Raw genomic sequence first — 27789 nt, forward strand, 5'->3', positions numbered from 1 at the left:
TGCCCATTTGCTTGCTCATTCTGCTTGCTCGGCTCCCCTCAGCCATTCTATGGCTCATCTGGATGCCCTCTGGCCTGCTTGTTCTACTTGCTCAGTTTGCCTCTGTTGTCCTCTGGCTCATCTGGTGTCCTGACCACTCACCTCCTCACTCTACTCACTGGAAAGTCTTCCCCCATCCCACCCCCAACAAACCCTAGGACATCCAATTGTATTTGTAGAACCCAGTGGGCAAATGGAAGCAGTCTTTTCTTGATCAGCTAGATGCTTGAGGATCTGATGGTAACCACTTCTCAGATCCAACAGACTGAACCCCCCCCCCCATAAGCAATGTAAGGTGGCCTCAATCTGTAGGGTAGAGTATAGATCTGGAATGGTCCTCTGGTTGAGAGTGCAGTAATCTGCACATTTTCAAGAATCCATTCTTCTGTGCCACAATTATAGGAGAGGCATAGGATCTCTGAGACTCTTGGATAACCTCTTTAACTCTGCCAGATGCTCTCTGAAGTCATCCAAGTCATCTAAGAGAATCTGCCAAGACCTTTCTGAATGCCCTATCTTTTTGTAATCAAATTTGATGCTGGGCACTCATAGAGCAGCCTATATTAAACTCATTTTTGAAGAATAAATGCCATCATCTCAAAAATTGGTCTCTAGTGTGCTCTACCCATTCTGGAATAAATGGGATATTTTGTGGGTAGAATCATTCTATTGGGATCTTCTTCTCGGCCCCTTCCCCTGATGATGCAACAGGGATAGCAGAACTTTGACTTAATGACATCCAGTCCTTCAACCTCATCAGGAGATCAGTAGCATTTTGGACCCCAACCAAATTTTCTTTTGGGTATGTTGCAATGTCCATGTGGAAACCACCTCAGGGATTACATGCACTCCAGAGGTGGGTTCCTACCTCAAACCAGTTCAGTAGAACCGGTTTGTCAAATCTACCAAACCAGTTAGAAGAGTTTCCACCAGTGGACCCGGAAAGCAGGCCACACCTACAGAAGAGGTTCCAAAAAGTTTTGAAACCCACCACTGGTGCACTCCAACATCTCCTCTTGTGTGATCAGTTTTGAATTTACCCTAGGGCCCCGACTGTTTTCTGTTTAGCTTGAAAACAGAAATGGATGCTCGCAGATACTCTACCTCCCTTGATTGCAATGCCTTCCTCACTCAGCTTCCAGAGCTTCCCCTCTCCTTCTGCAGGGGCCTGTTGCTCTTGCACCATGCATTGGTACACTGCCCACAGTGCCTAGTGAATGCCCCCTGATTCTGGGTTACTTGCTGGAACAAGAGGTATGAGCAGTCACCTGATTAGATCGGTATTTGTCCCCACAATCCGGACCTCCAGGTTGCTCTTGAAGAGCAAGTACATACAATGGCCAAGGTGTCAACAGGTTTGGAATGCTGCACAAGCAGGGGGACAAACATTAACTGGATGGGGAGGTAACCACTGTAATGAATCCTCTCAGTTCCAGTGCCCCAAATCTTCAAATTGCCCAACTTCTATAGGTGCAAGTGTTTCAGGTGCCTGTCATAGACGTGCCTGTACAATAATGTCACTTGCACATCTGAGTCAAGGAGAGCCCTTGTGTAAATGCCTTTGAGTTGCACTGGCACTATGGGGGCAGGACCTATTAGTTTGCTGGGGACTCTGCCAGCCAGGGCCAGTGCACCTGGTTTAGTAGTTTATGCTTAGAGTGGTTTATGGAGGCTTTTGTGCAATGTCTTGTTGCTTGACTTTCACTAGTCTCTCCTGGATAGAGACCTGACACAGAAGAAAGTATTCCCATTGATTCTGTGGCAAAGGTTTGATGAGGCTTCAATTGCCATCTTCCATTGCCTTAAAGAGAAGGGGAAATTATCGTGGCTTGGGTGAGCGAATTAAGCGGCGATTAGCCACCACCATCATAGCTCGCCTGAACGCCCACCCCTCCCCTATTCTGTGCTGTGGTGCCTACCTCTCTCGCCGTTGTAGCCTCTCCTTTTATCCTCCCGTGTGTCGGACAATTCCTTTCCCTGCCTGCCCCTGCTGCTGTGGAGCCTTGCTTGCCTGTTTACCTGTTTTTTTTCATTCAACACGAGCTTTTTACTGCCTGGCCTGCGACCATCGGCATTGGCCTGGAACAACCGCCCTTCTCCACCACTTGCTACCACTGCTGCCCTGGAACACCCAATGTGAGCAGCGACCACCTGTTTAACATTTGACACCTTATGGTGTACATACTTATGGTGCATTTGGTCTGGGGAAAGGAGTGATAGAGGATGGCAGCTTCAGGGACAGGGACTTGGCATTTTAAAAACTGGGCACCAAGCTGGCACCCTCCCCTTCCCCCTTTCAACTGGTTCCAGTCATTTGTAGACTTTAGACATCTAGACTTTGGCCCTCCCAGGACTTTAGGAGAGGGGGAGGACAAGATACCCCCCCCGCATATCATCTTTACATCTCCTATGGACCGTTATTGATGATTATTCTACGCTTTATCTTGACTTGGAGGGTGTGAGACTACAAAACTGGTGCTTGTTAATATCTGGGGCTTGCGCTTTGCCCCCCCCTCCATCTACAACCATTCTACATAATACGGACCTTGGACTTTGGCCTTGGATTTCTCTGGAACTTGGAGGAAGGGAGGCTGGCTCTTCCGGAACTCATAATTTAAACTCTGTGTTTGCGCAATTTTAATCGGGTATGTTGAGTGTATGGGATTGAATGTGTTAGTATGAAAGACCCACTTTTAGTATTATTACTGTTGTATTTTTTTTTGTGTTTTTAATTATATTGTGGGGACTGTTTGTGTGAGTGTCTGAGTATGTCTGATTCGGAGGACCTGGCGGGGCATGCGGGGGTCATTGGGGTGGTTGGGGGAATTATACCCACGGGAGAGAGTCGGAGCATTGCGGTCATAACAGGGAGAGGCAGATACGGCGGGGACTTTAGGGCTGGCCATTACCGGGGAAGGAGGGTTCGCTATATCGCAGAGATCCCTCCTTCCGGCCCTATGAGTCCCACTCCAAGGTCAGATGGCGTGAGCAATCAGGACCCTGGTCTCAGGCTGCTGTCGCTAAATGCCAGGTCTGTTATTCATAAGGCTCCCCTCGTCCGGGACTTGATTGTAGACGAGGGGGCAGACCTGGCATGTATTACTGAGACATGGCTGGGCACGGAGGGAGGAGTCCCCCTCATAGAGATGTGCCCAGACGGGTTTCAGGTGCTTCATCAGCCGAGAGCCCAGGGAAGGGGTGGCGGTGTGGCTATTGTAGTCCGGGAGTCTTTAGCTCCTCGTAGGATCCCTGCTCCGGAGCTTGCCGGGTGTGAGTCCCTACTAGTGAAGTTCGACCTCAAGGGTCAAGTGGGTCTGCTGCTAACGTACCTGCCTCCCAACTGCGTTGCAGCAGCCCTCCCCTCGCTCCTCGAGTCAGTAGCCGAGCTAGCAATTGAGTTCCCTAGGCTAATGGTTCTGGGGGACTTCAATTTGCCTTCGCTCGGTGAACACTCTGATGGAGCGCAGGAGTTCATGGCTTCCATGACAGCCATGGGCTTGACCCAGGTAATCCGAGGCCCTACCCACTCAGCGGGGCACACACTCGACCTCGTATTCCTCTCGGAGCAGTGGAGTTATGATCTTGGTCTGAGGGGAAATGAGACCATTCCCCTGTCGTGGTCAGACCACTACCTACTGAGGCTAGACTTCCGGAGGCCAAACCCCACCATGGGAGGAGGAACCGACCAGGTGGTTCCGCCCCAGGCGACTGATGGACCCTGTTAGGTTCCAGATGGAGCTTGGGGTTATTCCAGATGCTCTCGCCCACAGTTCGGCGGAGACTCTTGCTGCGGCCTGGCACTCGGCAGCATCAGGGTCTCTGGACCGGATTGCGCCACTACGGCCCCTCCGGGTCAGCGGCTCACGGAGGCCTCCTTGGTTCACCGAGGAGCTCCGGGAGATAAAGCGCCGGAGGAGACGCCTAGAGCACCTGTGGAGGTCCGATAGGTCCGAGTCGAACCGAGCACTGTTGACAGCTTGCACCAAGGAGTACATTCGGGCATTAAGAACAGCCAAAAGATCACACATTGCCTCCTTGGTAGCGTCCGCCGAGTCCCGCCCAGCCGCCCTGTTTAGGATAACCCGCTCCCTCCTAAATAGGAGGGAGACGGGGAACCCCTTGCAGGGTAAGGCTGAGGAGTATGTTCAGTTCTTGGCGGACAAAGTTGCTCGGTTTCGATCGGAACTGGACTCCACTCTTGCAGATCCAGCCGAGACACAAGGGAATGACTTGGCAGACCATCTCTGGGTTGAGTTTCAGGATGTTGCCTCCGGGGATGTGGACAAGGCTATGTGAGCTGTGAGCGCCTCCACCTGTATACTGGACCCGTGTCCCTCTTGGCTGGTTGCCAACAGCAGAGAGGTGACACAAGGCTGGATCCAGGCGGTTGTTACCGCCTCTCTTCGGGAGGGGTACTTCCCCTCCGTGCTTAAGGCGGCGGTGGTGAGGCCCCTCCTGAAGAAACCGTCTTTGGATCCAGCAGTTCTTAATAACTACCGTCCAGTCTCCAACCTCCCCTTTGTGGGGAAGGTTGTTGAGAAGGTGGTGTCCTTCCAGCTTCAGCGTACCTTGGAGGAAGCTAACTATCTTGACCCCTTCCAGTCTGGCTTCAGGCCCGGTTACAGCACAGAAACCGCTTTGGTCGCATTGACCGATGATCTCTGGAGAGCCAGAGATGGAGGCCATGCGTCCATCCTGGTTCTCCTTGACCTCTCAGCGGCTTTCGATACCATCGACCATGGTATCCTTCTGCGACGACTGCGGGAGGTGGGGGTGGGCGGCACTGTTCTACAGTGGTTCTCCTCCTACCTCTCGGACAGGTCGCAGTCGGTGTTGGTGGGGGAGGAGAGATCGTCCCCGAGGCCCCTAACCTATGGGGTGCCGCAGGGCTCGGTCTTGTCCCCCCTGCTATTCAACATATACATGAAACCGCTGGGCGAGATCATTCGGAGACACGGGATTAAGTACCATCAATATGCGGACGTTACACAGTTGTATCTGTCCGCCCCGTGCCAACTCAATGAAGCGGTGGACGTGATGAACCGGGGCCTTGAGGCTGTTAAAGACTGGATGAGAGCTAACAAACTGGTGCTCAACCCGGAAAAGACCGAGTGGCTGTTGTGTTTTCCTCCCAAGGATTTGGCTAATGTTCCATCAATCAGGCTGGGGGGACAAAATTTATACCCCTCAGACAGGGTCCGCAACTTGGGAATCCTCCTGGACCCACAGCTGAGTTTTGACCATCATTTGTCAGCTGTGACCAGGGGGGCATTTGCCCAGGTTCGCCTGGTGCTCCAGTTGCGGCCCTACCTGAACCGGGAGGCCCTCACAACAGTCACTCGAGCCCTTGTGATCTCTAGGCTGGAATACTGCAATGTGCTCTACATGGGGCTGCCCTTGAAGAGCATCCGGCGACTTTAGCTAGTCCAGAACGCGGCCGCGCGAGTGATCGTGGGCGCACCACGGTTCGCCCACATAACACCGATCCTCCGTGAGCTGCGCTGGCTACCTGTTGATCGTCGGGTGCACTTCAAGGTCCTACTTACCACCTATAAAGCGCTCCATGGTAGTGGATCTGGCTATTTGAGAGACCGCCTTCTGCCAATTACCTCCCTGCGTCCCATCAGATCGCACAGGGTAGGCCTCCTCCGAATTCCATCCGCCAGTCAGTGCCGACTGGCGACTACGCGGAGGAGAGCCTTCTCAGTTGCAGCTCCGATGCTATGGAACAACCTCCCTGTGGAGATCCGCACCCTCACCACAGTCCAGGCCTTCCGCACGGCCCTCAAGATCTGGCTATCCCGTCAGGCCTGGGGATAGGATTTTACTCTCACCCCGCCCGAATGTTGAGTGAATGTTGTGTTTTATGGTTAATTTTTTACTCACGTTTTTCTTTTATGTCTTGTCTTGCACTCCCTTCCCTCATTGTTGTAAGCCACCCTGAGTCCCCTCAGGGAAAAGGGCGGCCTATAAATGTTCAATAAATACCAAAAATACCAAATACCCATTGATTCTGTGGCAAAGGTTTGATGAGGCTTCAATTGCCAGTTTTGATGCCCATTTCTGTCTTCTTAAAGCTAAAGCTAGTTGGTGTAGGTGGGCATCCAGTTGGCTCTTCACTGGGGCCCTTGGGAGTTTCTCACTTGGATGTGACTTCTTGGTCTGGGCAGCCTCATGCAAATATGTCTGTAAATATCTTTATCCCCACAATTATAGCAAACCAGTGAGTCAATAAATTCTTGGCTGGAGCAGTGGAAGGTTCCCCTCTTTTAACTGATCCACTTGCGACTGTGGTAACTTTTCTGATAACGTCACAAGGTCAAGGTTTGTTGATACATGTGCTCAGACTGGTAAATCAGGCAAGAAATTGTCTTTGTTGATCAAACACTTCTTGCAATTTGATGAGGTAATCATAAGCCATACATGACTTCCAACTAAACTTTAAATTTCTATTGGCTTCTGCAGTGAGACTTTTCAGGATCTCTCTGATCCTCTGTTTCTTCTGTGTCTCTGGGAATTCATCTACTGCCTGTATGACTCTTTCATACTCCTCCTCCCCTGTGGGCACAGGCTGTATCCCCAATATGCAGTTGCCTGTACCCAACTCCCAAATGATTGTTGCTTGCACATGGTCATAGCCTTGAGAAATCTTGTCCCTGGTATCCCTTGTGTGGGTTTTGTGCTTCCTCTTGAGGACCAATGGCCTGTCCAAGAGCATGTGTTGATCATGACCCCCTGATTTATAGTCCACGAGTCACTGGTCTGGATGTTTGGGTGGACCAACTACACCTGGGGGGTATCTCAGTCCACTTTCATGTCTACAATAAATATCCTCAGATCTGGGGATGGGGCCCTCACCACTTGTAGAACCTGCTCTTCTGTTCAGGCATCTGCTTAAGTCTACCTGGATATTTTGTTTCTTGTGTTACTTATTAATAGTGATGGGGTTTATTTTACCTACTTAGCTCATGTATCTGGAGCGATCACCTCTCCTGCAAAAAAGGGCTAGAAATAATTATGGATAAGCCTCCACTTGTAGCATCACCCCCAAAAGAGTCACTAATGTCCAGGGAAAAATTCTCTATCTTTCTCCAGGAGATTGGGGTTCCTCCCCACCCTCAATTCCCCTGCATGTATCACTCAGCTGGCATATCAACATCTCTCTCCTTCTCCCTCCCTCCCTCCCCCCCCCTCTCTCTCTCGTCATTGTCTCATCTCTGATCACTCACTTCTCTACCCTACCAACTCACCCCCTCTCTCCTCTTTCCTCCTTTGTTATTCTGTCTTTTTGCCCCTTTTTTTCTGGTCCTGTCCTATTCCTTACCTTTACTCTCCCATCCCATCTATTCTGCTCTAGTTTCAGTCATTATTTCCTCGCTTGCTTTATCTTTCTCTACCGATCCTCCCAGCAGCTCATCCTGCACCATTTTTCTTCTCCATGGTACTTTCCATTCCACTTTTCATTTTCGTTGTCCACAGTTCACATATCATTCTTTCTTCCCCTCTTCTCTCTCTCATCTTCCTCTCCTTCCCACTTTTGTTCTCTCTTTCTCTTTCCTCTTCTTTGTTCTCTCCCTCCTTCCCCTTCCTCCCTATTTCCAATCAAATCCCGTCTTTTTAAACCTCTCTCTGTCCTTCCCCTCAAATTTCTGAATGAACTCTACCTGCTGGCCATCCCAAAATGCTCATATTTGACTACTGTTATTCAGAGTTGACTGCACTGCAGAGGTGGTATTCAGCAGTTTCTGACAAGTTCTGGAGAACCAGTAGGGAAAATTCTGAGTAGTTCAAAGAACCAATAAATACCACATCTTGCTGGCCCCACCCCCATTTATTCCTTGCTTCCCAAGTCCCAGCTGATCTGGAGGGAATGGAGATTTTATAGTATCCTTCTCCAGCCACGGATACTAAGTCACGCCCACCAAGCCATGCCACGCCCACCAAACCACACCCACAAAACTGGTAGTAAAATTTTTTGAATCTCACCATTGCTATACTGGTGACTCCAACATAATAGATTATTATTTCCATAATACTGCCATAATCCTCCAGTCAAAACAACTCTACTTGCTAGGCCCTATAGGATGGAAATCTAACATTTTTTCAAGGGCATAAGTTTATTAAAAGTTAGTCCTTGCATTATAGAAAACTGCCTATTTAGGGCAAATATATTTTGAAAGAGTTTTTCTCCCAAGCTACAGATTGTCTGAAAAGATGTATAATATTATAGCAGTTGTTCCCAAAGAGGATTTACACTGAATTTTCATATTCTGATTACATGTTTCCACAGAGACCAGATTGCCCATTATCTTACAGATAATGGTATCTAATTTAATAAAACAGAATAAGAAAGAAAATTGTGATTATTCTCTTTGGTCTGCTGTCTCTTTAACAGATACCATTGCTTTCTTTTTTGAATCTGAAATTGATGGAGTTTGATTCTATTTACCAAATAATAATATTAGAGAGGCTCACTATCTTTTAAAAAATAACACCTGTTTTTTTTCTAACATGAATTCTGTAAAAAAGCCAAGTTCTACAGCTAGGTGGTGATGTTTCTTCTTAGCAGTTGTGAATAAAATATAAGAGAGACTCTTTGGGAATATTGTTTCTTTTTAGTGCTTCCTACTGCATGCAGGGTCAAACAATAGCAGGCATTTTAAGGGTGCAAAGATTGTCTCATTGGAACAAATCCTTTGCCACAGATTATAGTATCTTCCTACATATAGCAACTCAAGATTTTAGAAGCACTGTCCAGATTTTGGTGTAGGAATGTAACGGACAAAAATACTTCAACAAGGAAGTTTTCTTCCTGAGCCACATTTGAGATATAATACATATTTTTCAATATCTCAGGGTTCTATAATTTGGTTCTGGAGTAAGAGAGAAATTTCTCTCAGTACTATTTCTCTAATGAAAATCTTCATGAAGCCATTATAAAATAACATATGATACTTATATTATACCTGTATGTTTTGGTCTGCAGAAGGGTGTTAATAAAAGAGTTCAGAATTAACCATCTTCTTGCAGTACTGTTTCCCAACCCCAATCATTCTACTAAAGCAATGTATAGCAAGCAAGATAATTTGCATTCAAGTAAACCTGATATTTGTTACCAGAAGACCGCCAAACCACCCAGCAGCCACATCTGGAAGTCATAATTTTAATATTTTATAATATTTTTTGCTAGACACCATACTGAAAAATATTATGAGAAGTTACCATGGTGGTCAATGGCTAGTGCAGATAAGAGGATACTCTCTGTTGTTGTGCTTAAATAGGTATTTATGGGTTTTAAAAGGCCATGTTTTGCTTTAGGCATCTGAAATAATGTCTCAATGATTTTTGCATGGAACCTAAGAGATCAAAATAATTCTAATACACTGTGACCAGTTTTGGGGAGGGGTATGCGTGCGTGTGTGCATGCGGGAGGGATAGAGAGAGAGAGAGAGAGAGGGAGGGAGGGATAGAGAGAGAGAGAGAGAGGGAGGGAGAGAGAGAATATGTCTATATAACTTTGATTATTTCAGTTTTCTTCTTATGTCAAGTCATATCATCCTTATTCTATACGGGGCCCTCCAGATGTTTCAAGACTGCAGCTTTCAGTATGCCATAGTCCAACACAACTAGACAATACCAGATCCCTATCATTTCTCTCTGTAAACATGAAACTGGTTGTAATAAGGGGAGATAGGAAAGAGGTAAGAGCAGCAGATGACTGAACCAATCCACCAGTTCTTTTGCCTGGGATTTGCAGAGTGTGGAGTGGAGGATCATTAAGGCCAAGCAAGCAGCCTGATTAAGGAAATTGAAGCCCTGCTCCTTTAAAATAAATCTTGCACATTAAAAAGGGACGGATTTTGATAGCTGCCATCTTGACTTTTCTGAACCCCCTGCAGCTGAAAGAAATATGTAAGAGTTATATCTTTAAGATTAGAAAAGAAAAAGTACTGTATACTCACTGAAACACATTCTTCAAGGATAGAAATGGAGAAATTTGATAGTTGTGCAAGGAAAATATTGAGATGGATAGAATGAACGTTAAATGCTTGTCCCCAAAGAATAATGAAAATGGCTTGCATTCATAATATTTCCTGTCTTCAGGTCTCATTATAGTCATTTTCCCAATGAATGCATGCACGGTGTTTCATTTCCTTTTTTCATCACTATCTTTGTCATGGAAAAGAAGCTATCAGAATCCTAATGACTTAGTTATTTAAGCCATTTCTGTATTCTTTATATTTTGAACAACCTCTCTGTTTCACTTCTCCACAGGTTATTAATGCTAAGAGTGGGAATTGCTATCAAATTGCCTAACAATGAAAAGGCCAAAGTATCAAAAATTGCTATTATCTCTGCAACAAAGATTATATGACATGTGCGAAGAAAAAGCCAGAATGAATTCAGCGTATGTCTCCTGAAGGCAAATGATATTAACAAATATTACAAAAAGCAGTAGCAGTAAACAGAAAATATTTCAAGGTGTTCAGTTCCTTCTCTGCAGACGAGGTTTGACATTTGTATTCTCTGAGGGCCTCATTTCCCTGAACAATGGGGTAGTTTCATGGAAGTACCTATTTCATTTGGGTTTTTTTTGAGAAGAAAAGTGGCTGGAAACATCCTTTTTGCAATATCTGAATATATTTATTAATATCTATTGCATGTATGATAGAAAGGAACAGCTTAACATTCAACAATGACAATATTTACTTTCCAGATCACTGATCCTCAGAAATGGGCCCTCTTATTCATCGCAAGTAGCTAAACAGACACTTCTGCCTTTCTTCAATCTCTGCATTTCATTCCCTTATCCCACTGGATTCTATAACCTTCTTCTTTTTTGTGCTGTTAAAGAATTTGCTCAAAGAGTATTGCTTTTTGTGGAGAGAATTATACAAAGACCATCCAGTAAGGATGCTGTAGAGAGGTAAAAAAAAGTAAACATGGTAATTACAATTGCACAAGCAAAGCCCTGCTATTTTTTAACATGAATTACATATTTAAGAGGCATGAGCATCACTCTGTTGTTGCAACCACCATACTCTCCTTCTCCATGAATGATGCTTCCCCCCCCTTTTCACAGCGGTCATAACTCATTTCTTAATCACTGTGAAATACTGTCTTCTAATTTTGTTAATGAATTTCAAATATTTGATCTGCTGATATGATGGACATGTATCCTACTTTGTTAAAATGGACATCTACTGCAAGCAGTCCTATTTGAAAAATCCTCTAGGCCAAGCTCAAGATTAAAATCAAGATCATAACAATTGTCCAACTTCAATTAGCACTCAGACAATAGGCTGCGATAGCTGTCAAATGGAAATGTTCTACATTTCTATTTCATTGGAGTAAGAGTTTCACAATGTTCATCTATTTTTATAAATGAACATATTCACATATTATGTAAATATGACTGATCAACAGCAAACGTTATTTAATCTCTTCTATGCAATGCTCCCCCCTCCCCGCAAACTAGGGTTTGATTTTGGTAAGCTTTTAGCATTTGTGACATCTCCCCCTCCATTGTGTGCCCTTTTAAATTATCTACTGCAGGAAATGGTCAATCCCTTGTTGATATGATTGCTTTGGGCTAAATTTAGCTGACAACTAGCAAATCTCACTGTTCAATTGCTTTACATGGAGAGGTGGAGTTTGCATTTGATCTAGCTACTTAAATAACTGCTCTGGGATGAAGAATCCAGGATAGAGGGGACCATTGAAAATCCTTGGGGTTTCCAGAGGAAAATTGTTCCCTAATTGCTAATTTGCATATGACAGAAAGACAAAAGTAGTAATTATTAACTAGAAAGTTATATTGATATATTTAATGACATTGAATTTTAGGTTTGGTTCTGACCACACCCTCTCTTTTTAAAAAGTGTAACCACATAAGGGGAATCTAGTAGTCTTTTGCCAAAAAGAAGTTGTGCAGTTTTTTGATTGAAGGCTGGCTAATCTTCAAAAAGCAGGTGAGTCACTCAGATACAGTAGTGTGCGTATTGCCCATAAAACAGGAAGGATTTAATAATAGAGAAATGTGTGCCAGAGTGACAGGTAGGCAGATTTCATTGTTTAGTTTTGGGTTTTTTTTCCTGTGCACATTCTTAGCTCATTCTGCTTAAGGAAATTAAATGTAAAAAATAATAGTTACAATGGTTGTTGTTATTATTGTTATCACTGTGAAGTGCGTTGTATGTAAAAGGAAGATGTTTTAGAATACACTTGGTGCACACATAAGCACCTCTTGGCAACTCCTTAAATCCTATACATCTTTTTTTGAGACTGCCCAGCACTGCAACTGCAAAAACAAAAAAAAAACAAAAAGTCCACTAAAAATATACGATCCTGTAAAATTCACTGCTGCTTTAGGGAGTTCATAAGTGTTATATGAGCACCTATGCATGGTGCAAAGCATCTTTTCTTTCTCTTTGAATCCAAAGCACAATCTTGATAATTATTCTTACAGCTCTATAAAAAATACCTTCACATTCTACATTTTTATAAACTAATGATTTATTATTATGTGCTGTCAGGTCAGTGTTGGCTCTTAGTGACCATAGAAATAGGCCTTCTGCAGGGTCACCTATCCTTAGTCTGCCTCTTCAGCTTTTCCTTTGGTGCACCAGGTACTGCCATAATTAAGCCCATGAAACTTGCTTTGTTGTTTTCTTCTGTTTCCTTCTATCTTTCTTGGCATTATAAGCTTCTTAAAAAACTTTGTATAATCTATCTGAAGCAGGATGATTTGATGAGTTTATATTATTCTTTTGTTTGTTTCCTTTATTATCCATGGTATTGTCACAAGTTTGAATACCAAAATTCAATATAGTCTGGTCACGAACAGTTCTGGTCACGAACAGTTCTGACCATGACCAAATCATGTTCTGACCCAAAAACTCACGATTTTTTTGCAGCCGATTTCCCTTGAATGAATTGAAATAATTCACGAGATGGAAGTTACATAATTATATAAGTTACAAAAGTTTCACAAATATGTAATGGAATTGGTAGCACTAATTATTTATGCAAATATTTTTAAAAATAGGTTTTTAAAAGTTATGAAGTGTCTGAATGTACCTGTTGGTTACATTGAATGGAAAATATACTTTGCAGATAGTGGAGCCCTGGTGGAACAGTGGTTAGAATACAATGTTGCAGGCAAACTCTGCTCATAGCCTGGAGTCCAATCCTGATAGGGCTTGAGGTTGACTTGGCCTTCTATCCTTCCAAGGTCAGTAAAATGAGGGCCTAGTTTGTTGGGGAAAATATGCTGACATTATAAGCTGCTCAGAGAGTGCTATAAAACACTGTAGAGCAGTAAATAAAGTATCTCTAAATGCTATTGCTATTCTATCACTATTTCGACAAAGGTTATTTTCTTATGAAAGAAGCAACAGTTTCAATAAAGGTAAACAGAAATGCCACTGTGTCATCAAATAGTACTTGTTTATAGAATCCTGCCTTTTTTGCATAAATAAAGGGGTGTCTTGGGGTGTGTTTTGATATTGATGTAATTTCCCCACAATTTGATGCAAATATATTTGAAAGATATTGTTCGTCCCTCAAATGAGTTACGTTGTATTGCCATTGCATTGCTTTCTGACCTGATTATTTCTGCTTTGTGGGTTCCATGCCTCACTAAACAGTGTGACTCTATGTATTATACATCTGTCTCACTGTAAATATAATGCCACCTTTACAGCCTATAATTTCATTCCTCTTTGTTAGTTAATGAAACTCAGGATGTTTTCCAAAAATGATTTAATATTAACAGGGAGTTGAACAAAGTCAAGATGGAAGCCATCAAACAATTCTATGTAAAATTGGAAATGCTTTGATTGTATCCATGTAATCTCTGTGTTGATTTATTGTACTTCTTCCCTGTAGATACCTCTGCCTATGATCCATTTTGCTTCTTTTGCCAGCAGGGAAAGATTGTAAGCAGGTGAGAAGAGACTAAGTTTAGGTAGAGGCACAAACCTTCTAATTTCTAATTCTTCAATAAAAAAAGAAATAATGCTCCCTCTTTGATTATAAGAATAAATCTAATCATTTCAAAACACTACTAATTAAATTACATGCCTATTTTTGGCATATAAATCTTAGCTGCAGTAAGATTCCTATATTTCGAAGGTCACTGAAGGGCACAAACTGATCCTACTGTGTTTAGTCAGGTTATTCCTGATATTTGGAGAACAATAGATTGCACATTGATCACTGCACACTCTGTTGTTCTCCAAATATCAGGAATAATGTAAAATGAAAGCAACACTTTGGGCTGTAATACAGATACATGTGGTACTCATACAGATCACTGCTGATCGTATACTACAAAGTGATGAGAGTATTTTGGATTCTAACCCTCAAAGTTTAAGGCTAAAACATACAATGTACAGTTGCAATTCTCAGCATGGCTAGTCTAATGAAGAGAAAGACTAGGAGAGACATGATAGCTGTGAAGTTTCCAAAAGATGACCTAATTAATTTACAAGCCTCAAGGTAAAGTTCAAAAGAAATCTAGTCATTTATTAGGATCAACATTTTGGCATGTTTTTCTGTGGAGCCGAAACTGATTCCGCTTAATGGCATCTGACTTTACTCCGTATCCCCTCCCTTCTGTCTGTGTCATAAATCACATCCATCAACAAGGTGCTGCGGCAGGCTATGAACATGCACATTTCACATGCCAGCTGTAGGAATATGAGACCTGACTCTGGCCAAAGGTATGCATGGAATTCTCCTCCCTTTTCTCCCTTTTTCTATGTCAACTTGATAGTAGTCATGGAAACACTTTACAAGTTGACATCCAGCTCTCCTCACTTCCCAAAAATGACTTGTGTAAAACAAAACAATTTGAGTACAAGTTAGGGATGCGTCCCTCCCCCTGGCTTGCTTAGATTTTCTGCATAGAATTTTGCTATAAGGCAATCAGCTTGGATATTTCTACTTTTTACTCAAGATGCCTCTGATAAGGGGTAGCCCTTCCACTTGATTAAATATTGGAGTTGTCTCCTGTGCCACCTCGAATCAAGGACTTGTTGAGCTTCATAATGGGTTTGGTCCCCTATGACCACAGGGCCCGGGGTCTCCCGGGGTCTTGGTCTCAGAGTGGATCCCATCACGGGTTTTAAGAGGCTACTATGAAATGGCAGGTGTACCTTCCCCAGCAATCGAGGCAGTTTCAATTGCACTGTGACTGGGTTGATGATCTTTACTATGGGGGATGGCCCCATAAACTTTGGCCCCAGTTTCTTGCTAGGCAGTTTTAATCTCAAATATTTTGTGGAAAGTTAAACCTTATCTCCCACCCGGAATGGCCATTGTAGAGCCCGGTGTTTATCTGCCTATTTCTTATAGGTTTTTGCCACTTTAGCCAGTACTTTTTTGACATTTTCCCAGGTTGCTTTCAATATTGACATCCAATCAGTCAAGCTGACTGAGGAGGGGGGATCCCTTGGATACTCAGGCATTGGGACGAAGTCCATGCCACTCACTAGTTTGACCAGTTTGAGTCCTGTGCTACTGTAAACAGCATTATTGTATGCGACCTCAGCAAAAGATAAAAGGTCTGCCCAATTGGACTGCTGATAGTTCACGTAGCACCTCAGGTACTGCTCTACCATGGTGTTCAGTCTCTTTGCTGCCCCATTGGTGCTCGGATGAAAAGCTGAACCAAGACCCTGAGATGACCCATTGGACTGCAGGAACTCCCTCCAGAACTTAGCCATAAACTGGACCTCTCTGTCTGAAATAATTCTTCAAGGTACTCCATGCAGTTGGTAGATATGCTTCACAAACAGGTTAGCCAGCTTGTGAGCTGAGGGTAGTCCGCTGCAGGATATGAAGTGTGCCTGTTTGGAGAACAGGTCCAAATCACTGTTTCCCACTTTTCGGCAACTGTACTATAAAGTCTATTGCGATGTCCTCCCACAGCCTTGTCGGCTCTGCTACTGTTTGCAGCAGTCCAAGGGAGGAGGGTTTCCCAGTCGTCTCTTCAATGTGGTGCAGATGGTGCAACTTTTCATGCAACTATCCACATATTTCTTTATGCCAGGCCACAACAATTGCCTCCAGGCTAAGTATAAAGTCTTTAGGAACTCTAAGTGGCCTGCCAGTTTGGCGTTGTGGCTCCTCTGGAAAATTAGGGTACATAGGGATTCTGGGACATAGAGTTTCATCCCCTTCCATGCAAGATCATTTTTTTTTGTCAAGATGTATTGGTGTTGGTTGTTTCCGAACCAGGGGTCTGCTAGCAGTTTGGTTTTGAGTCTCGTGGTTAGGTCGCTTGTGGGTTGGTGTTGCCAGTCACGGTGTTGCCACCTAGTGATCACTTGGGCAGCTATTTGAGTAGAGGGAATGATGGTGTCCACTACCTGCTCCTGCTTGCATTTGTACTGGGGCATGCGGGAGAGGGCATCAGCTAAAAAATTCATCCCCCCTGGGATGAATTTTTAAAACAAAATCAAAATGGTTGAAGTATTGAACCCATCGCACTTGTTTGGGTGGGGTCTTGAGTGCCTCCAGATTTTTGTGGTCGGTCCAGACTTTGAATGGTTTCTGGCCCCCTTCCAACAGGTGTCTCCAGGTTAACAGTGCCCATCTTACCGCGAAAGCCTCCTTTTCCCATGAGGCCCATCGTCTCTCTGTATCTGTGAGCTTATGGGAAGTGTAGCGCAGGGTTGTAAGTTTTCTTGGTTGTTTCTTTGGAATAGCACTATTCCCACTACCATGTTGCTGGCATCTGCCTGGATCGTGAAGGGTTGCTCGGGGACAGAATGCTTCAGCATCGGCTCCTTTGAAAACATTTCCTTTAGTGTTTCGAACACCTCTTGGCAGGTTAGGTCACATTGTAGGGGTTGTCCCTGGCAAGGTTTCATTCCTGGGCTCCCTGTCTTCAGGAGGTCTGTCGGGGGTTTGGCAATCTTCGCAAAGGAGGGGATGACTTGCCTGTAGAAGTTTGCAAACCCTAGGAAGTTTTGTAGCTGTCTGCAGGTGTGAGAGGGTTGCCAGCCTAGGAAGGCTTGTACTTTGGCTGGGTCCATCTCTATTCCCTTGGTAACCCAGGTAGTTTAACCATGCACAGTGGAATTCACATTTTGATAACTTGACGTACAGGTTGGCTGCCAGAAGTTTTTCCAGTACTTGGCGGACCATGGGTATGTGGTCGTCCTTGGTCTCAGTGTAGATGAGGATGTCATTCAGGTAGTTGAGGACCCCCTTGTAGAGGTGCTCGTGCAGCACCTTATTAACTGTATGAATACAGATAATTACGGTATGTGGTTACCTGGGCAATTTGCTTGTCCAGGCTTGTTCTGAAAAAATGCAGCAGCAGCTGCTCTGGTAAAGCCTTCCTATGACCCTCCTAAATTCACTGATGTGCTCTTTGATGGGGCGGCCCCTCTGCTTTAGGTTGCTGAGTTCCTCTTCTGCATATGGGTCCTCCTCCACCTCCTCAAATCTGGCCTCTAGCAGTTGCAGGAAGTCATCTATGTCCTGCAGTTGTGGGGCTCTCCTCTTGCGGACGGCTGCTAACCAGTCCCTTGCTTCTTCCTCTAGCCCCTCTGTGATGGTATTCACCATGACTCTGGAGGATGGGTAGAGGTGCCCATAGCATTCTGAGTGGATATCAGCTGAATCAAGGAATAGAGCTAGCTGGTCTGAGTCCCTGTCAAACTTTCCCATGAATTGAGGCAGGTCATTCAGTCCTACTCCTCCAATCTCCTGTTGGCCTCTGCATACTTGTGCCTGATATGGCTGGCTGTCTTCCTCACCTCTAGTTCGGAGGGAGGGAGGGGTTTGCTTGCACTGGGCAGCCTGCCTGCTGTGTGGGAGAGGCACTGGTTTCAGTTTCAGGATCCTTCTCCTTCTATTGGGTGGAGGAGGAGGGCTGTGCTCCAGTCTGCATCTCCTCCCCTCAACAGGATCAGATGTCCCTCCCTCTTTTAGGTGGTATGATGGCCCCTTATCAGCAAGGGTGCCCAGTCAAAATCCTCCCTCTGTTGCTCTATTGCATTCTCAAGGGATTCCATCTGGGGTTTTGGGAGCCTGGCTTGTGCCCAGTCCCACCTCCAGTCCACCCTTGCCAGCTTGCTTGAGATCCTGTATGTGGGGACTAGGGTGTGGAAACTCTACTTCAGCTGCCTTAGTGACTAATTTCCACCAATACTCATCCTTTCTTGCATCGCAGCTTGGCTATCTGGAGCTTTGATGTTTGGAGCTAGCCACATACCTCCAGCTGCAATCAGTCTCTCTTTTCAGCCATGGTTGCCTGCTTTTCCCTCCAAGCACCCAAATATTGGGGGAGCGCTTGGAGAGCCCGGGATTCAGGAAACCCAGAAATCTTGATAGATTTTAAAAGTCAGTTTCGGCTCTCTGTGAAGTTTCCAAAAGATGACCTAATTAATTTATGAGCCTCAAGACAACGTTCAAAAGAAATCCAGTCATTTATTAGGATCAACATTTTGGCATGTTTTTTTGTGGAGCCAAAACTGATTTCTGCTTAATGGCATCTGAACTTTATTCCTGTATCCTCTCCCTTCTGTCTGTGTCATAAATCACATCCACCAACAAGGTGCTGCAGCGGACTATGAACATGCACATTTCACATGCCAGCTGTAGGAATATGAGACCTGACTCTGGCTAAAGGTGTGCATGGAATTCTCCTTCCTTTTCTCTCTTTTTCTATGTCAACTTGATGGTAGTTATGGAAACGCTTTACAAGTTGACAATAGCAGTGTTCCAATATTTGAGGGACTGCTTCAGAGAGGAGAGGGGGTTAAGCAGTTTTCCAAAGCACCCGAAGGCCAGATAAGGAATAATTAATAAAAATTGATCGAGAGATTCAACCTAGAAATGATAAATTTTATGACAGTGAGAACAATCAATCAAGGGAACAGCTTGCTTTCAGAAGTTGTAGGAGCTTCATCACTGGAAGCTTTCAAGAAAAGACTGGATTGCCATCTTTCAGAAAGGGTCTCCTACTTTGGTGGTGGTTTAGACTAGATGGGCTACAAGGTCCTTTCCAATTCTGTTAATCTGAATCGCCTATAATTCTGGAGTATCTGAATCTGAAAGCAAAAGACTTTGCTTAACTTAATATCTCTTGTCAAGGAGAGAAAAAGGAATATGCAGTAAATTCTAAAGCACTGCAATTTTTTTCACCTAATCCTTAGGAAGCTCTATTGATTGGATTATTTCCAATCCATCATTTCTCCTAATCTGAATTGTAATTTAGCCATGTTGGGTTTTTACACTTGAGTAAAAGACTGACAAACATTCAATGGTGACCTTTCTCCACTTTTGAAGTTACAGTTCCCCAAACCTCCTGCTCTTTCTATACCCTTTATGGGTAGGGCCTTGGTCCAAGTCCTGAATCACAGTTTTATATGAGTTGTCATTACTATGGATATTTTAGTGATTTTATCATTATGTGTGTTGCATGCAAATCTTTTGCTGATTGGCTTCATGTAAGCTGTAATACTGTTTGTTTTTAATACAGTTTTTGGTGTGAACCAGCCATTGTGGCTTGTAAACTGTACTGTATGTTATGGTTTAGCAGAGCTTGCTGCCCTATGGTTTGTGAGTTGTATGTGTGAGTGGAATATACATAAGTGGGATATGCAAAGGAAGGGACTGAATGGGCAAGAATGACAGAAAGAACTTCCCCAACTCTGTTAAGATACTGTCGTCATATTAATTAATTAGACTAAACAACACTTGGAAGTACACTCCTTATCATCATTAAAACAACCATAGAATTAGTGCATCAAAAGTTAAAACAAAAAAATTATTTGAGATCAAATATTTAAAAACTGCGCTGCTCAGTGTTGATTTTTAATTGCACAAAATTGGGATTTTTATTTTTGTGATGTGAAGTATTTTTTTATATTAGTGCACATGCAGTAGTGATAATATTGAGAAGTCAGCCCAAAAATATTTTCTCAGAGCAGTCATGGTCCCAAATAGTGCAACATCTAACTGTTAATTCAGTTAATTCTGAATTGAAAATAAAACTGGTGCCAATTTACTTTTAAGAGTTCAACACAGTGGAAAATACAGTGTTTGTGAATTACTGGAATCAATATCTCACCTTTTCACCCAGAAGGCATTTGTAGCAGTCTCTCTTCAAATATTTGAATTTTAATTTGGGACTTTCTTCAGCCAAAACTTTGTTCTGTAACTGAGATAAAATCTATCCCCTACTCCAGCTCCCTCCACCAGTCAGCTAATTCTTTCAACTTCATACTATTTTTTCTTCTCTTCCAAATGCAGTCATGGATTGTAAGAAAGAAACACGTGTGCTCATTCTGACTTCTTTTCAATGGATTAAAAATAGAAGCTAAGGATCAAGTTTAAATAAGTGCCTTCTTTAATCAAGTGTCCTGTGTGCCAAAATAGAAAGAGTGAAGAGCTTGTTTTCATAGAAATGTTCAAGAAATGATTTTGGAAACAATGTAGGCAGAGTGATGAGATTATTAATGAGTTAGTTGCCCACAGCTGGGTCTGAAAAACAGACTCATTTTCCATTTAAAGATGACTCCCCTCCACAAATTTGCTTGTCGGAGAAGGCTTCTTTTGGAAGAAATCAAATTTTCATTTTGTGGATTTTTCATTTATTTCTATGATGTTCTCCCTGACTTGGATCAATGCAGCAGTTGTGCGCACGCGTGCGCGCACACCCACACCCACACCATACACACATATATACATATACTGTAAACACATACATGTACACACACACACACAGAGAGAGAGAGAGAGAGAGAAAGAGAGATACAGTATGTATATATACACACACATATAATTTATATTCTCACAGTGACAATCCTGGGAGGAAACAGAATAACTATACAACATATTCTAGTAAAATGAATATCAACACAATTTTATGAAAAAGTGCCTGACCACTCAACCCAATACAGCACAACTCAACCCTAAAATAATAATACTGACATAACATCAAGAACAGAAACCACCAATAGATTAGTACAACCAACCACAAGGAATCAGGGTAGCACACAAGCCAAGTAAAGTCTTTTTAAACATCCTAAGTAAACTAATAAAAAAACCTAGCAGCCCCAGAAGAAAAAATAGGCATCATCTATAATATAATGATTGCAAAAAACACTACACAGGACAAACAGGCAGGAGACAAGCTGAAAACATCCATGAACACCAACTAACAGTCAGAAAACATGATGAAAACTCCTTAATTTCACAACATAGGTATAGACTCAACCCTAGTTTCAGCTGGGAAACCTGGACCCATTGTAGACCAAACCAAGTCCAAATAGGCTAGGGAATTTCCAGAAGTTTGGCAAAAAGCTTCTAGAAACTCTGATAAATTAGCCATCAATAAATACACAGACAGAAACAATATTTATACACTATACAAAGAGACAATCAGCAAGCCAACAAAAGGGAATAAAAAGACCAAATCACCTTCCCACCAGCAATTAGAATCCAGATAAGCATAGATAAACTCCAATATTGACATCAGAGCAACAATCAAGTAAACAATGTCCCAATCCAGGAACTTTCAAACAAGTCAATAGTAAACAGCCCAAACACAGAACAACCAGGTTCCACCACAAAACCGCGGTCGACTAAAGCGCGCTCGACGAAACCGCGTACCTGACGTCATCACAGTGCGACGAAAAAAGCACGCTGTGAGCGGTAAAGCTAAAATTAACGCGTAAACCTAAACCTAACCCCCCCAAACCTAACCCTAACCCTAACCCTAACCCTAAACCTAAACCTAACCCTTAACCTAACCCTAAACCTAACCCTAAACCTAACCCTTAACCTAACGCTAAACCTAATGCTAACCCTTAACCTAACCCTAAACCTAACCCTAACGCTTAACGTAACCCTAACCCTAAACCTAACCCTAACCCTTAACCTAACCCTAACCCTAACCCTAAACCTAACCCTAACCCTTACCTTTACGTGAATCGGCTTGCTTTAAAAGTGCTTTTTAAAGCGCCCTTTTTTCTCCACGGTGGTTGTTGTCGCGCTGCTGATGACGTCAGCGCCACGCTTTAATTGGGCGCGCTTTAGTGGACCGCGGTTTTGTCATGCCACGGGCTCAGAGAGCACCAAGGGTTAGAGTTAGGGTTATCTAAACCGTAAGCCAAACCAGCTCCGCTTGCCTATCTGCCTAACGATATTTGTTTTATCTTTTATTTTATTATTTATTTTACTGCCTTGATTTTTAAAAAGTCAGCGGATAATGCTTCCCCTAAAAAGCAAATTACAACTCTAGAGACAATAAGGAAATAATTGAATTACAGTGAGCGACTGGAAATCTCTTAACACCAGTTTCTATGCTAAAATGCAAAATATCAAACTCCATGTGTTTTCCTTTCTTTCTTGGACTGTAGGATTTTGACACAAGATAGTCCAACATTTTTGTATGTGTGTGTGTTAACAGCCAAGCTCCTACTATGGACTTCTTCTTTGTTTCAGGCCATACACCCTATTTCTCCTTGGTAACAGCTAGGCTAATGGACTCTTATTATCTCTCTCTCTCTCCCTGGAAATTATGCCAGTGCTCCTTTAGAATTGGCCAAGAACTGTGCTGAATCAATGAGGCAGCTGGCACCCTCCCCAGAGACTGAATGTTTTACCTTTTTGATTCATGCAGTCTGTGCTAGCTAAGATCCATGAGGCCATGAGTGATTTCTCTTTGAGGCAGGTGAGAACAAAAGAGCTTTGTAAACCCAATTCAATAGAAGCTGGAGACATGGCGCTCTATTGATTACAAAAACACAACCACAGTCCAGAAGCATTTTCTTTGTAATTGATTTCTGTGTGAGGTACGGCTGAGAATCCTAACAAAACATTCCATACCTATATTGTCCTACACATATCAATAAGTAGGTGGGATCTCAGCAGTAGCATTTTAATGAAAGGAAGTGTCAAAACTTTTCTCCGAACAAAATTTGCTCACTGTAGATTATGTATTTTGGAAATGATAGAGTAATATTGACTTTTCTTTTACACTTCCTTCCTTCAACTTGTAAGTCACTTTGTACCCATAAAGATAATAAAACTTAATTAAATGGAATTAAATAAGCCCACAAACTCAGTACGTAGTAGTGAAAGTATCAAGAATAACAAACGTTAACAGATGAAAAGGAAAATAAAAGCTTCAAGGCATAATTGTTCAGTTACATGTGAATGTTAGTACGCTGAGCTTACCAAGTTGAGAAGCCTGACAGAATACAAAATCCTTTGCCTACCTCTGAAAAATGATCTTAAATTCTATAGAGGTAGTCCTGCTAAATTGTTACAGCAAACAAACAACTCTATGAATTGTACCTATTAAATGTATTGTGACTGATGCATGAAGTGCTCCTCACAATAGAAATAACACACAGCACACAGAGAGTTGTCAGGTCTCTCTACCTGAATCAAATCCAATACTGTTCATAGTGACAGATTCCAGAAAACAGCTATAACAGTCTGCCGTAGCAAAACAAACTAACAAACACATGAAATATGTCATTATGAAGAGCTCTGGGTTTAACTGCAAGATGCAGAAATCCATCAAGATCAAGATTCCAAAGGCAACACAACTAGTTGTCATTTCCTCTTATTCTCTCTTTTTATTATTTGGTACAATGAATCTTAGGATCAAAACCACCACCATTCACTATATTTAAAAAATTACAAAAATTACAGGGTATCTCTCAATTATTTTTAAGACCATTTCAATTCATGTTTGGTCGGTGAGTCACCACATACTAATTTACCTGATTTTTTAAAATCACATTTCAATTCAATTCAGTTGGAATCTGGGCACATAGTAAAACAGTTGTCACATGTGTTGAACATTGCAAAATTATTGCTAGTCTCAGGGCAGTGGAACAAGGCAAAATTAGTCATGTAGTCCCACTGGAAAAAAAACCCCAGTAATCTTAATAGGACAAAAATGTAACTAATACTGAATGATCCAATGAGTTTAGTATATGTATTTATGTGTGTGTATCAGGGGTGGGTTTCTCGCCCCGTTCCAACCGGTTCGGTTGGAACGAGGCCGGCGTCGTCCTCGCGCATGCACGCGGCACGTGTGTGCACGCGCGCAGTGCGCGCATGCGTACTAGCGTCTGTGCGATGCTCCAGCTGCTCCTGGAGGATCACGCAGGCGCTGTATGCGTCCTGCGCATGCGTGGAAGCGCAGAATTCGGCAAAACCGGGTAAGGAGTGGGTGCGGGCAGGCGCGGGCGCGGGAGGGGGGCTTTGCCGTTCCCGGAAGTTACTTACTTCTGGGTTCGGCGACCAACCGGATCGCGGGGACCGCCGCGAACCGGTTGAAACCCACCCCTGGTGTGTATGTATATATACATGTGTATATAACATCTGTATCTATTGCAGTGTGAAATAACTTTCCCACTTAATAGGAAACAGGCAAAAGGACTCAATTTCAAAGTAACATAATTGGTCAAAAGTACATATATGGGCAGTGGGAAAACTATGGTAAAATATAGTACACTTGTATTTGCACTTCTTTATAACTTTTTCTTTTCCCTTTTTCTTTCCCTTTTCTCTTCTTTGGTTAAAAGAAATATGTAACCACCCAAAACTATTAGTTAAGCAAGTATCTTTGGTTCACAAGATAATGTAGCAGCTAAAGAGAATTTGGAATAACCATTGTGGGATTGGTATTCTTTGTGGTGGGAAATGTCAGTGAACCAAACAATTAATTTCAGGGATTTTTAATGTACTCTTATCTTAGATTTGAACTTTTAGCTTTCAGGACTTTGATTGTTTTGGGAATTATAAGAATACATTGTGGGTAATAGCCATTATGGAGGACAAGCCTGCTCACAAATAACTGTGAAACTACTCACCACAACACAATGGTCTAAACCGCTAAAATAGTAAAAACAATACAAATTTTAAAAGATAAAACTAAAGAAAAGAACCACGATCCAGACCTTCCGCGCAGCCCTCAAGATCTGGCTCTCCCAACAGGCCTGGGGATAGGCTTCCAATTACCCGCCCGAGTGTTTGATTGCTGAATGAAAGTTGTGTTTTATTATTTTTCTTTTGTTCACAAAGTGTTTTGTTTTGACCTTGCACTTCCCCTCCCCTGTGGTTGTAAGCCGCCCTGAGTCCCCTCAGGGAAAGGGCGGCATATAAATCCCAATAAAACCAAACCAAACCAAACCAATAAGTAAACGGGAAAAAGTGCAAAGAAGAGAAAAGGGAAAGAAAAGAAAAAGTTATAAAGAAGTGCAAATACAAGTGTACTATATTTTACCATCTTTCTCTAATGTTACAGTATAATTTTATTTTTCCATAGTTTTCCATTTCTAATCACAAAAGCCATAAATCACAAGCATAAGGGATGGCAAGGAGCCATGGTAGCACAGAATACAGTATCACAGGCTAACTCTGACCCTTGCCAGAAGTTAGAGCCTGACTGGCTCCATGTTGACTCATCCTTCCAAGATCGGTAAAATGAGGACACAGATTTGGGGGGGGGGCAAAATGCTCATTCTGTGAACCATGTAGAGCAGTGACAGTGAACGTTTTCAGCACCGAGTGCCAAAACTGGGCCCCAGAAACACGTGTGCATGCGTCCGTGTGCCGGAGTGCCGGAACCCAGAAGAGAACATCTGACCAGTGCAAATATATGAGGCGGCCGGTTGCTATTCCGGGTTCCATCACACACATGCTGGCTTGGCGAGCATGCACGTGATGGAACCTGGAAGAGCAGCTGACAATGGTGCATGTGTCCACAGAGAGGGCTCTACATGCTATCTCTGGCATACTTGCCATTGGTTCGCCATCACGGACGTAGAGAGTTCTGCAAAAGCACTATGAAGTGATCTATACATCTAAATGCTATTGTTATTGCTACATAATTGGTATATAACAACTATACACCAACCAAGCATTGGGTCACAAAATTTACCATTCTTATTTTCTAAGATGGCTTATATTGGTTTCAAAGAGCTTCTTTTTGAAGAGAAGGTGTTAGCTGTGCCTAGGAAACCTTTACATTGACTATTGTGATACATTCAATATGATACTGTACATTCCAATAAACCTGGAATTTTTAACTAATCTAGAATATGATGACACAAGCAGTAATGGGTATCCCTTTATATGTCTGTATAACATTCCTGCTTTGTGATCTGCACTGGTTGCCCATTTAAAATTGTTAAAAACTTTGGATGACTTTGTTTATGCTTATCCTAGGAACCCAAAACTGAAAGGATAGCATCACTCCAACCTCACTATCACTTTCAAATTCACTGCCTTTGTATGCAAAACATTGTATTGCCTCAGAAGAGTTAAGCATAGGCTGCTTTGTCTCTAATTCTTTTTTCTTTAATTTATTGTGGTGGTGTATCAAATGCTGAATTTCAAGAAAGGTGTCATTAGCAGCAAGGATCAACTATGACTGTTAATACTATTACTTCATATTTGGATACAAACCAGTTAAATGAAATTTTATTAAAATATTAAGAATACTTCTCATGAATTAGAAATCAGGGTTACTTTGCATATTGTAAAACCTACCTGATAATGAATGATCTAGCAAAAAGGGCAGCACCAGGCAACTATAGGCCAATCACCTACTTACTAACAGTTTTCAGATTGATAACTCGTGTGATAGCTGATGCAGTCCAAAAGTAAAAGACAAAATGATTTTGGAAAATTGTAAGAGAAGGAAGACTATCTTGAATGTAGCTTGGAGTGATTATAAGAAACCACCTGACTCTCAGCCACATGACTAGATAATCAATTGCCTAAAAATAACTGGAGTCAGTAGAAACATCAGAAGCTTTGCACAAAGATCAATAGCACAATGGAAGTCACGGTTGCTGGTCAAAGGTGATATACTGGGAGAGGTTAATATCAAGAGGAGAATCTTTCTAGGAGACTCAGTATCATCACTATTGTTTGCCAGTGCGTCATTTCCTCTGTCAACAGTACTGAACAAGTCAGCCAGGATGTTATCAAACATCAAAATCATCTGCCAGGCTATTCCATTATATTATCAGAAGCTGTATGGAAAAGCATAATCTGAAATAGAATTATTGCTAAACACCATCTGTATATGCAGCCAAGGTCATTGAGTTTTGGCTGGACAAATGCGCCACCCTCACCGTCAACAGGAAAAAATAGTGAAAAATAAAGGAATCAAGGTGTCTTATAGAAATTACATCAAGTAGCTGAATGAAGACTATTATTACAAACATCTGGGAATCCTTCAATATGATAACATAATGCACACCAAAATAAGATTAGTAGTGAGAGTAAAATAGATCCTAAAATCCAAATTCAGTGGAGGAAGTACCATCAAGAAGATTAACATTTGAGCAATTCCAGTCATTAGATGCACAGCTGGTATAATGGTCTGGACCAGGGGTGGGTTTCAAAAAAATTTACTACCTATTTTGTGGGTGTGGCTTGATGGTCAAGTGACTGGGTAGGCGTGGCCAACTTGTAAAATGTGGTGAAACTCACTTCACAACGCTTTTGCTTAGCAACCAAAATTTTGGGCTCAATCGTGGTCATAAGTCCCGCCCTCCCTCTCTTTTGTGTCTTTCTCTCCCTCTTTCTTTTTTCTTTCTTTCTCTTTCCTTCTTTCTCTTTCTCTCTCTCTCCCTATCTTTGTCTCTCTCTTTTTTCTCTCTCTCCCTTCCTTTCTCTTTCTTTCTGTCTTACTCTTTCTCTTGCTCCCCCCTCGCTCTTACACACATACCTTCCAGTTATATTCGTAGATAT

At 42.7% G+C, this 27789-nt stretch overlaps 1 long non-coding RNA gene across 5 annotated transcripts in view; it reads left to right on the plus strand.

The window, feature by feature from the left end:
- The window catches only part of LOC116520490, a 37883-nt gene extending 23815 nt beyond the window's left edge, over positions 1-14068 (plus strand). For all 5 annotated transcript variants that reach the window (XR_004256795.1, XR_004256790.1, XR_004256792.1 and 2 more), the window contains one exon: positions 10315-14068. This is a non-coding gene — a long non-coding RNA (uncharacterized LOC116520490). The remainder of the gene's footprint in view (positions 1-10314) is intronic.
- The last annotated feature ends 13721 nt before the right edge of the window (positions 14069-27789 follow it).

The sequence above is a fragment of the Thamnophis elegans genome, chromosome Z (assembly GCF_009769535.1).
Source record: "Thamnophis elegans isolate rThaEle1 chromosome Z, rThaEle1.pri, whole genome shotgun sequence".
NCBI lineage: Eukaryota > Metazoa > Chordata > Lepidosauria > Squamata > Colubridae > Thamnophis > Thamnophis elegans.